The following is a 9,072-nucleotide window of genomic DNA, read 5'->3' as shown; positions in this document are numbered from 1 at the left end:
ATGGCAGTTGTATGAAGCTATCCTCTGGTCCCTTTGTCCTCCACTAAGGATGTCTAAAGCCACATGACTATCCATACGCCAAGTGAGGAAAGGTCAGGGATTCTAAACCACATACCCAGCAACATGCTAGGGGAGGAAAGGTTTCCCTGGGAGTAAGGTCTTTGTTTTCCCAGTTTTGCCCTTTGCTAGGCACCCAGGGCTTTCTACCCTGGTGACCTTCTGTACCTGGCCCATCGTCCTTGCTCTACTCATGTCTAACTGCCTCCCACAGCTATATTAATTAACTGGATGGGAGGAGTCTTTTCACAGTGTGTATATATGTGTATCTACATAAAAATCATCACAATGTACACTTTAAATATCTTATAATTTTATTTGTCAATTATATCTCAAAGCTGAAAAAGAAAAAACATCTCTTAGAATATCGATGATGCCTAATCCTTTTGCTAAGCATTATCTCCACATACCCCAACCCTTAACAGACTTTTCTCAATTAAACAAGAGACACCAAAATTTAACTGTAAATTTGTATCTAAAATTACTTTTGTGAATTATTTGTGTTATGATGAAATTATGTGTGATATCTGTTTTCTTTTAAATTGCAGTGTCATTTGAAGTAAATTATTCTTTGACCATTTTGTATTATGATTATTCATAAAGAAAGATTAATTTGTTATTTATCACACCTTTAGTCAGAATATGCAAAGATCGCCCTGGCTGGTTTAGCTCAGTGGATTGAGCAAGAGCCTGTGAACCAAACAACTGTGGTTCAATTCCCAGTCAGGGCACATGCCTGGGTGCCCTGACTGGGAATCAAGCCACGGTTGTTTGGTTCCCAGCAGGGGACACAAGAGAGACAACCATACATTGATATTTCTTTCCCTCTCTCCTTCCCTTTCCCTCTAAAGATAAATAAATAAAATCTTTAAAAAAAAAAAAAGAATATGCAAAGATCTGCCTTCCAGGAGCTTACTGACTAGACACCAGAAAGGGAAAAATACATATTGGTGCTTGGAATAACTAGGGAAACTCTCATATGGTGTTACTGAGTGCCCACTGTATGCTATGTGTTGTGATATTCACTGGTGGACTAGAAGTGAATAACCCAGTTCCCTGCCCTCATGGAATTTTCATCTTTTTAGGCTGTATTATATTTAAAAGCTTAGCATTTGCTCCGTAAATCAGTGGTTTTTTAATTGTGCTTTAGAGCCTATCAAGTAATAAAGAATTTCATCTTCCTCTTGGGTTCCTGGCACAGATAGGAGTGCCTTTGTTATTCCTGAACCCCTTATACCACACTTGAGTTTATGCTAATGAAGTGACTCAAACAGCTTGATGGGTGTGGTCCAGCTAGAAAGACCAACTGTGTTATTAGAGGGATGAGGGTGATATCTGCTCAACCACCTGACCTATAGAGAGGGGAGGGGCTAGAGCATGAGCTTAATCACACAAAACTCCAATAAAAACTCTGGACACGGAAGTTAGGGAATTTCCTGGTAGTGAGCACCCTGATGCGTTGGGACAGTGACTAACCCCAATTCCAGGGTGAGAGAGCATAGAATCTATGTTTGGGACCCTTTCACATCTCACCCTATGTGTCTATTCACTTGGCTGTTCTTGAATTGTATCATTTATAACAAAACTATAATCATAAGTATAGTGTTTTCTTAAAGTCCTGGTATTGTATATGGCTGTTACCTCTATGGAAGAAGACTGGGGGTCTGGGGTGAGAAGCGGGTGAATATTTCACTGTATATGTTTCTAGTGTTTGTAGTTTGTACCATATGCACCTGTTAATTTATTCAGTCAAAAGCTATTTTTATTTTTTATTTTTTTAATATTTTATTTATTTATTTTTTGAGAGAGGGGAAGGGAAGGAGAAAGAGTGGGAGAGAAACATCAATGTGTGGTTGCCTCTCATGCGTCCCCTGCTGGGAACTGGCCTGCAACCCAGGCTTGTGCCCTGACTGGGAATTGAACTGAGATACTCTGGTTCACAGGCCCGCGCTCAATCCACTGAGCTACACCAGCCAGGTCAAAAGCTATTTTTAAAGGGGGGAGGAGGCGTAAGTTAGTCTATGTATATTAACTTGAAATGATATATCATTAACAAAGCAAGCTGCAGAGTAATGAGCATAGTGGTAATAACAGTAATAAACATAATAATAGGCAGAACAATAAAAGGAAAATAAGTGAACAGTCCCTCCAGGCTCACGTTAGTACATGTTGTGTGACTTCAGCTCTGAGAGGTGGGGATGGTCACATATCATTCTGCTAACATGATTAGCTCAGGGGGTGGATGATGGGATAAGGGAAAGTTTTTTGTTTGTTTTGGTATTATTTTACATTACAAATACCACACATTTGTTGTGACAAATACAGGTTCAAACCAGCATTTGTTATTTTTGTAATCTGAAGAAGAAGGAAGGAAGGGAGGGAGGGAAGGAAGAGAAGGTGGAAGAAAAGAAAAAAATATCTTACATCACCATGCCCCCATCACAAACCCATGAACAAAACAAAAAGAACACAAGCTCCCATCTACATGTTTGTCTGCTCCAGAGGCTGACTTATCTACTCTCTCTGTTCTGACATTCAGTGGGTTAGGTTTCAGGAACAGATACTTCACACACAGGCATTGATCCCTCTCAGAACCAACCCAGTCCTTAAGGGCAAGAGTCTTCTCCCAACCCTCCAAGACCTTTAAGATCCTGTATGAGAGAAGAAACCTACTGATACAGGGTGCAGCCAAGAGGGGGGCCCCAAAAAGGAATTTGGAATGGGGTCCAGAACTCAAGGTGTCTAGGAAATATTGGAGAGGCATATAAGGTGTCCTTATCCCTTCCCCGCCACAGGTGTGAGTTGGCGGAAGGGACACATGGAGCAGGAACATGCAGGGCTGTTTTGTACAGCCACAGCCTTGCAGCTAATCCATGGCATGGTCATTTAACATATCTATAACCTTTGGCAGGTCACTTGGATATGTTAAATGGCTGTGGCCAGGCTTCAAGCCATGGGGATGAAGTCACTCCCCACCAAGATGTAACTGGGGGGCAGGTTCCCCAAGTTACAGCACCTGTGTGGGAGCTTGGAGAGGATTGGCTTCAGGACATGGGGCCATACCAGCCCAGACTCACAGTGGCAGCCCAGTAAACTTGCAATAATACAGAAATACTGACAGGTGCAACTGATTGTGGGAGGAGTCAGAAATAGGGGTACAGAGGAAGATTGGCGTGGGATTTAAACCCAGACTTGGCAGCCATTGAGGGAAGAGCCAGGTGGTTTTGGCAGAGTGAGGACCCCCTCTTGGCCAGGTGAAGGGGAGAGCCACTTGATTTTGGCAGAATGCCAACCCCTGCAGCTGTGATAGAGGAGGCCCACGTGGCTTTGAGGTGCTCCCTTTGGCAGTGTGGCCTGGAAAGCGGGAGAGACTTTGCCTGGAAAAATGGGTACAAAGAACTCTTGCCAGTCGACCGTGAGAAGGTGCCACATGACTTTGGATCAATTTGAGATCCTGCCTGGACGGTCTGGAAAAACAGACATGTGCTCTTTTCCTGAGTTAGGGTACCCCAAATTAGGGCAGGGGGAGAAGGGAATGCTGTGTGCAGTAGGTGAATATCCTAAAGGACTTTGATATTTTAATGAAGACATTAGGTTACTACAATAGGTCTGTATAGCAATAAATAAACATTCCTTTCCTTTTCACAAATCTCTGGCATTGAGAGATGTCTTTCCAACTGGTGACTGATGATGGGGCTCAGTAGGTGGTCTGGACGGTATTAGTGTACCATTCTCTGGAGTCCGGGCTGGTGTATCTGTTCTGTAACAGTTTTTGGCATCTTTGGGTGGGCCAAATATTGCCTCCTTGGACCTCTGTTCTGAAACACCATCACTGTAAGTAAAAGAAACAAAACCAAAATTTAAATACCTATCTATGATTAAGAAATTTGTATTTAACCAATATCTATCAAATCCTTGGAGAGCAAAATTTAACAGGAAGAAAAAGCATAATGATGCTAGATGCCCCTAGGACAGGGGGCATTGTAGGAGGCAACCACATATAAAGAAGCGCTGGGGTGCGAACGTTCTCCACAGCCTTCTCCATGGCACCCTGCCTGGGTGCCCCAGCAGCAGAGCAGCCTGAATCCTTTCTCTTTCCCACTGTAACAATGGGCACTGTACCCCTTGGAAGACAGCTAATAACACAAATCTCATTGCCAAATTTAAGATGAAAAAATGCTTATATACCTCAGACAGGCAAAGATTTTTAAAATCCTTGTTAATAAAGGTAAGACTACAGTAAGAGGCTCATCTTACATTACTGTGATGTGTAAAGTGGTATAGTTATTTTGGGGTACAATATGACATGCATCAAGGACCTGGAAACAATTTGTAGCTTTAGGAAATACACAGAGATGCTATCAGAGATTTTGTCCAAGGGTATTTTGTGTAGCATTATTTATACTGAAAACTAATTGTTCAATAGTAACAACTAACTGATTTATATTACAGTCATAAACTCTTCACAATACAATGTTTAGAAAACTAAGAAACAAAACTATATATCCAACATGATTCCAATTTGTGGAAAATGTATAATAAAGATATAGGTTATATATAAGTGGTTAGTTCATTATAGGTAATCTAGGTTATATATAGGTAGTTAGCTCATGAATAATAAATTTTTTATTTGTTTAATGTTTTAAAATATTTCTGCTGCAAACATATATTTATTTCATTATTACGGAAAATAATAAAATAAAGAGGAAGAACATCACCTCTATTCCTAATACCAAGAGAATATGTAGAGAATGAACTCTTTTTAACGCATTTAAATTCATGAATTTGACCAATTTGACCAATTTTAGGTAACTTAAAAGTCTGTTATTGAATTTTTAGATTTCCCTAAAGTCCTAAAAGATCTGCCTATTTAGTTACAAAGGAGCCATTACTGCCAGGAAAACAAATAGAGCCTTCAAATAAAAGTATACCATTGTTTCACTTTTATCTTTTTCTCTTTTTCTTAAACTTCTCTATACATAAAAAAAAGGCAACCGTTTGTACCCCTTATGTATTTTAAAGAACTGGCAATGGAATTCCAAATAGAATTTGTGCAGGTGGAATGTATTGGGTTGGCCAAAAAGTTCGTTTAGTTTTTTCTTTTCTCAAGATAAAAGAACATAGTTTATTTTCACCTATCTTTATTAATTTGAATATTTTGAGTATGTTGGCTATCTCCCACTATTGGCCTCTAGTGGGTAGAGGCCAGGGGTGCTGCTAACCATCTTCCAACACACAAGACAGATGCATAGCAAAGAATTATTTGACCAAAATGTCAATTGTACCAAGAAACTTCACAAACCACTTCTGATACATTCAATCAGTCACAGCACCTTTTCTATACACTGCACAACATTTTTTTTTGCATTTCAGTTTCACTATAACCTTTCTTGAAATAATAAAGCATAATATTTTTTAAATGTTGCATATTTTCTTCCATCTTCAATATTAAAATGGCTGCTCAAAAATTCACCAATTGTGATGTTTTTTAATGCATGTTGATATGACGGCTGTCAAAAAATATAATCTAACAAAATTGTTTCAAATGAAGTTAAAGACAACTAAGCACTACTAGAGCCATCATATGGAAAAAACTAAATGAACTTTTTGGCCAACCCAATAAATATCATCTTGAACTGAATTTGGGCCCTCATCCTGCCCTGTCAATCTGGCAATGTCTAGTAAGCTATATGTGACGTGAGCCTAGAGTTCAGGAGAAGATGTGGGCTGAGATACAAATATGAGTACATTTGCATATGCACGGCACTTGAAACCCTGGGAAGTATTCCTGAAGATGGCACTGAGGTAGGTGGGAGTTTAACCCACTTGCCCATGCACCCAACTCGGATACCTAGCTGATCTTCTGAAGAACAGAGTGAACAGCAAATGGAATCCCAGCTTATATGAAGTTTGGAAGCCAAAGATTGCAGAGGACGCTTAAAAACTGACAGTCAGGAGATTTTGGAGACTGACAGGAGGCCCTTGGGCCCTGTGCCAAGCACCATGGCTGCCATAGGAACTTTGGAGGAGAGCTGGGTCAGCCACTGTAACTTCACAGCTCCCTCCCCTCCAGAGCAGGGAAGTCAGTCTGGCCTAGGAGAGACCTGGATACTTGAAGTCCTTGGGGGGGTAAAGACGCAGTGGGAGACACAAAGAGGGAGGGGGCAGCATTTCCCAGCTTCATCTGTGTTCTGTGGCTCAACAGAACCAGAGAAATCAGGGAACAAGGAGACGCCTGGAGATGGGAGAAGAGTTGGGCCACGACTGATTGTGACCCAGAGAGTCTCGGGACAGAGAGTTGGGCTGTATGAAAAGCTGGGCACTTGTTAAGAATGGCAGCCCACAACCAAGGGAAAGTCACTAAAAAAACTGACTTGCAGCCACTGTGCAAGGACCTCTCCCTCAAAATAGCCAGTAGCTAGCTAGTAAAGAGCGAGGAGGAGGGGTGCTGGAGGCGCTGATCAGAGGGGGGCAGCAAGGGCTCAGAGACTTAGCAGTTCCCAGAGAGACTTAATTTAATAAGGGAACTAAACTGCCCGGAAAGGACTTTGAGAGTGCACAGCACCCAGGCCAGCAAAGAGGGAGGAGGAGGTGCGGGTTGCTCCTAATCAGTGCACCTCATGGGTGGCACAACGTGGTGTATTAAAGGCACCAGCCTGGTGCAGATGGACAGTGGGAGCCACACAGGGCTCAGAAGGCCTGGGCTGGAGGCCGGGCACCTGTGAATATTGCAACCCTGACCTAGCCCCCATCTTCACAAAACCACAGGAAAAGAAAAAAGTGAAGCCTAGCCCCCCTCTGCCTACAGCAGCCAGGAAGACCAGCAGAATTCACTTGGTGGGTTTAAAGTCAGCAGGAGGCTTCTCTCCCCCCTCCCCAAAAAGACAGTAAGACCTGGAGCTGTGGAAGGACCAAAGAACCAAAGACAGATCCCTAGTGAGACCAGAAGGCTAACGCCAGCTGGGAAACTGAGACAAATTTCACTTTGCTGTCCTGCAGAACTTGTGTTTTATTTTTTATTTTTATCTATTTTTTTATTTCTGTTCTTTCTGTTTAGTTTTCTTCATTGTGTTTCTTTCTTTAATTGTATTGTTTGACTGGTTTTCTTTGTTCTCCCTTTCACACTGTCTTTTAATTTTTCTTCTTTCACTTCACTTATTTCAATACACTATCTTGGTCTTTTATTTTCTATTCTTTTTATTCAGATCATATATTTCATGTCATATTATTGCTGTTCCTTATTGTTGTAAAATATTATTCCATAAAATTGTAAGTACTGCACACCACTCCAACCTGGTCTTGGCCCATTGCACTATCTTCCTGAGCTTTGTTACTATTGTGGTTAACTTTATTCTTGCACACACTAGGTCTAGTTTCTATCCCTTATTGCACCATCTAACTGTATTTAACCATCTAACCTTGCACAAGCACTCTGTTTTATAGATTCAGCTCACATTCTTTCTCCCCTCTAATTAGAGTCTTCTTTCTTTTTCATCTTTTATAAAAAGTGGCAAGTTAGGTGAAATATGATGGTTATCGCTGTACTTCTCCAACGGATCTCCTATCTATTCTCTACTTGTTGGTACTTTAAATCCCGTAGAATACTCTCCCACTGTTGTAATGCATTTCGCCTTGCCCTGCCACTGACCACATACAAGATAAAGTGGGAGGTGTGAACACTGGTAAAACCAATGGAGGAAAGAACCCAACAACAAAGGAACCACCAACAGGTAAAACCCAAGTACAACAAGAAACTCCACACAAACAGAAGAAAGGGCAAACCTAGAGCATCCAGACAAGGAGATCAGAGAGACCACTCCACTGAATCCCATAGAATTCCTACCATAGAAGTTCACCTACAAAGACAGCTAGCAAAACAGAGCATCAAGAATTTCAGAAACAAACAAGAACAGTCACCTAGAATAGGGAGACAAAGAAAGTACCTGCAGTCAAAAGGAATGGAAGACTACCTACCAGAAGAGCTAAATGAAATGGAGGCAAGCAAATGATCAGATATAGAATTCAAAAGAATGGTTATAAGGATGTTTAAAGAACTCACAGACAACTACAAGGAACTGAGTGAGAACTACAACAGTCTGAAAAAGGAAATAGAAACTATAAACAAGAATCAGGAAGAAATAAAGAATACAATTTCTGAAATAAAAAACACACTAGAAGAAATTTCAATGAGTCTGGATGAAGCAGAGGACCAAAGTAGTGAGCTGGAAGACAGATAAAGCAAACACTCAGGTAGAACAGCTGTATGAAAAAAGACTAACAAAATATAAAGATAGTTTAAGGGAGCTAAAAGATAACATGAAATGCAACATTTGAGTCATAGGATTACCACCAGAAGAAAAGAAACAAGGAATAGAAACCCTGTTTGAAAAAATAATGACAGAAAACTTCCTGAACATAGAGAGGGAAAAAGCCACACAAGTTCAGGAAGCAGAGAGGGTCCCAATTAAGATGACCCCCAAAGAGGCCTACTCCAAGATACACCATAATTAAAATGCCAAGTTTTAAAGACAAAGAAAGAATCTTAAAAGCAGCAAGGGAGAAACAAGAAGTAATATACAAGGGAGTTCAGATAAGGCTAGCAGTTGACTTCTCAATAGAAACATTGTAAGCCAGAAGGGAATGGCAAAAGTATTCCAAGTAATGAAAAACAAAGGCCTGCAACCAAGACTACTCTATCCAGCAAGGCTCTAATTAAAATGGAAGGTGAAATAAGGAGCTTCTTGGACAAAAAAAGGCTGTAAGAATACATCTCCATCAGACCAGCTCTACAAAATATGCCAAAGAGATTGCTATAAGAAAAGGAAGAAAAAGAGTGAGAGAGACAGGGACACAGGTACAAAGGGAGGTGGGGAAATGAACAACTAACTGTTAATAATAACCTTAAATGTTAGTGGATTAAATGCTCCAATCAAAAGACACAGGGTAGTTGAATGGATAAGAAAATGTAACTCACACATGTGCTGCCTACAAGAGACCCACCTCAGAACAAAAGAC

The sequence above is a fragment of the Artibeus jamaicensis genome, unplaced genomic scaffold (genome assembly GCF_021234435.1).
Source record: "Artibeus jamaicensis isolate MK-2021 breed Jamaican fruit bat unplaced genomic scaffold, CSHL_Jam_final contig_414, whole genome shotgun sequence".
NCBI lineage: Eukaryota > Metazoa > Chordata > Mammalia > Chiroptera > Phyllostomidae > Artibeus > Artibeus jamaicensis.
Note: the sequence above shows the minus strand (reverse complement) of the source record.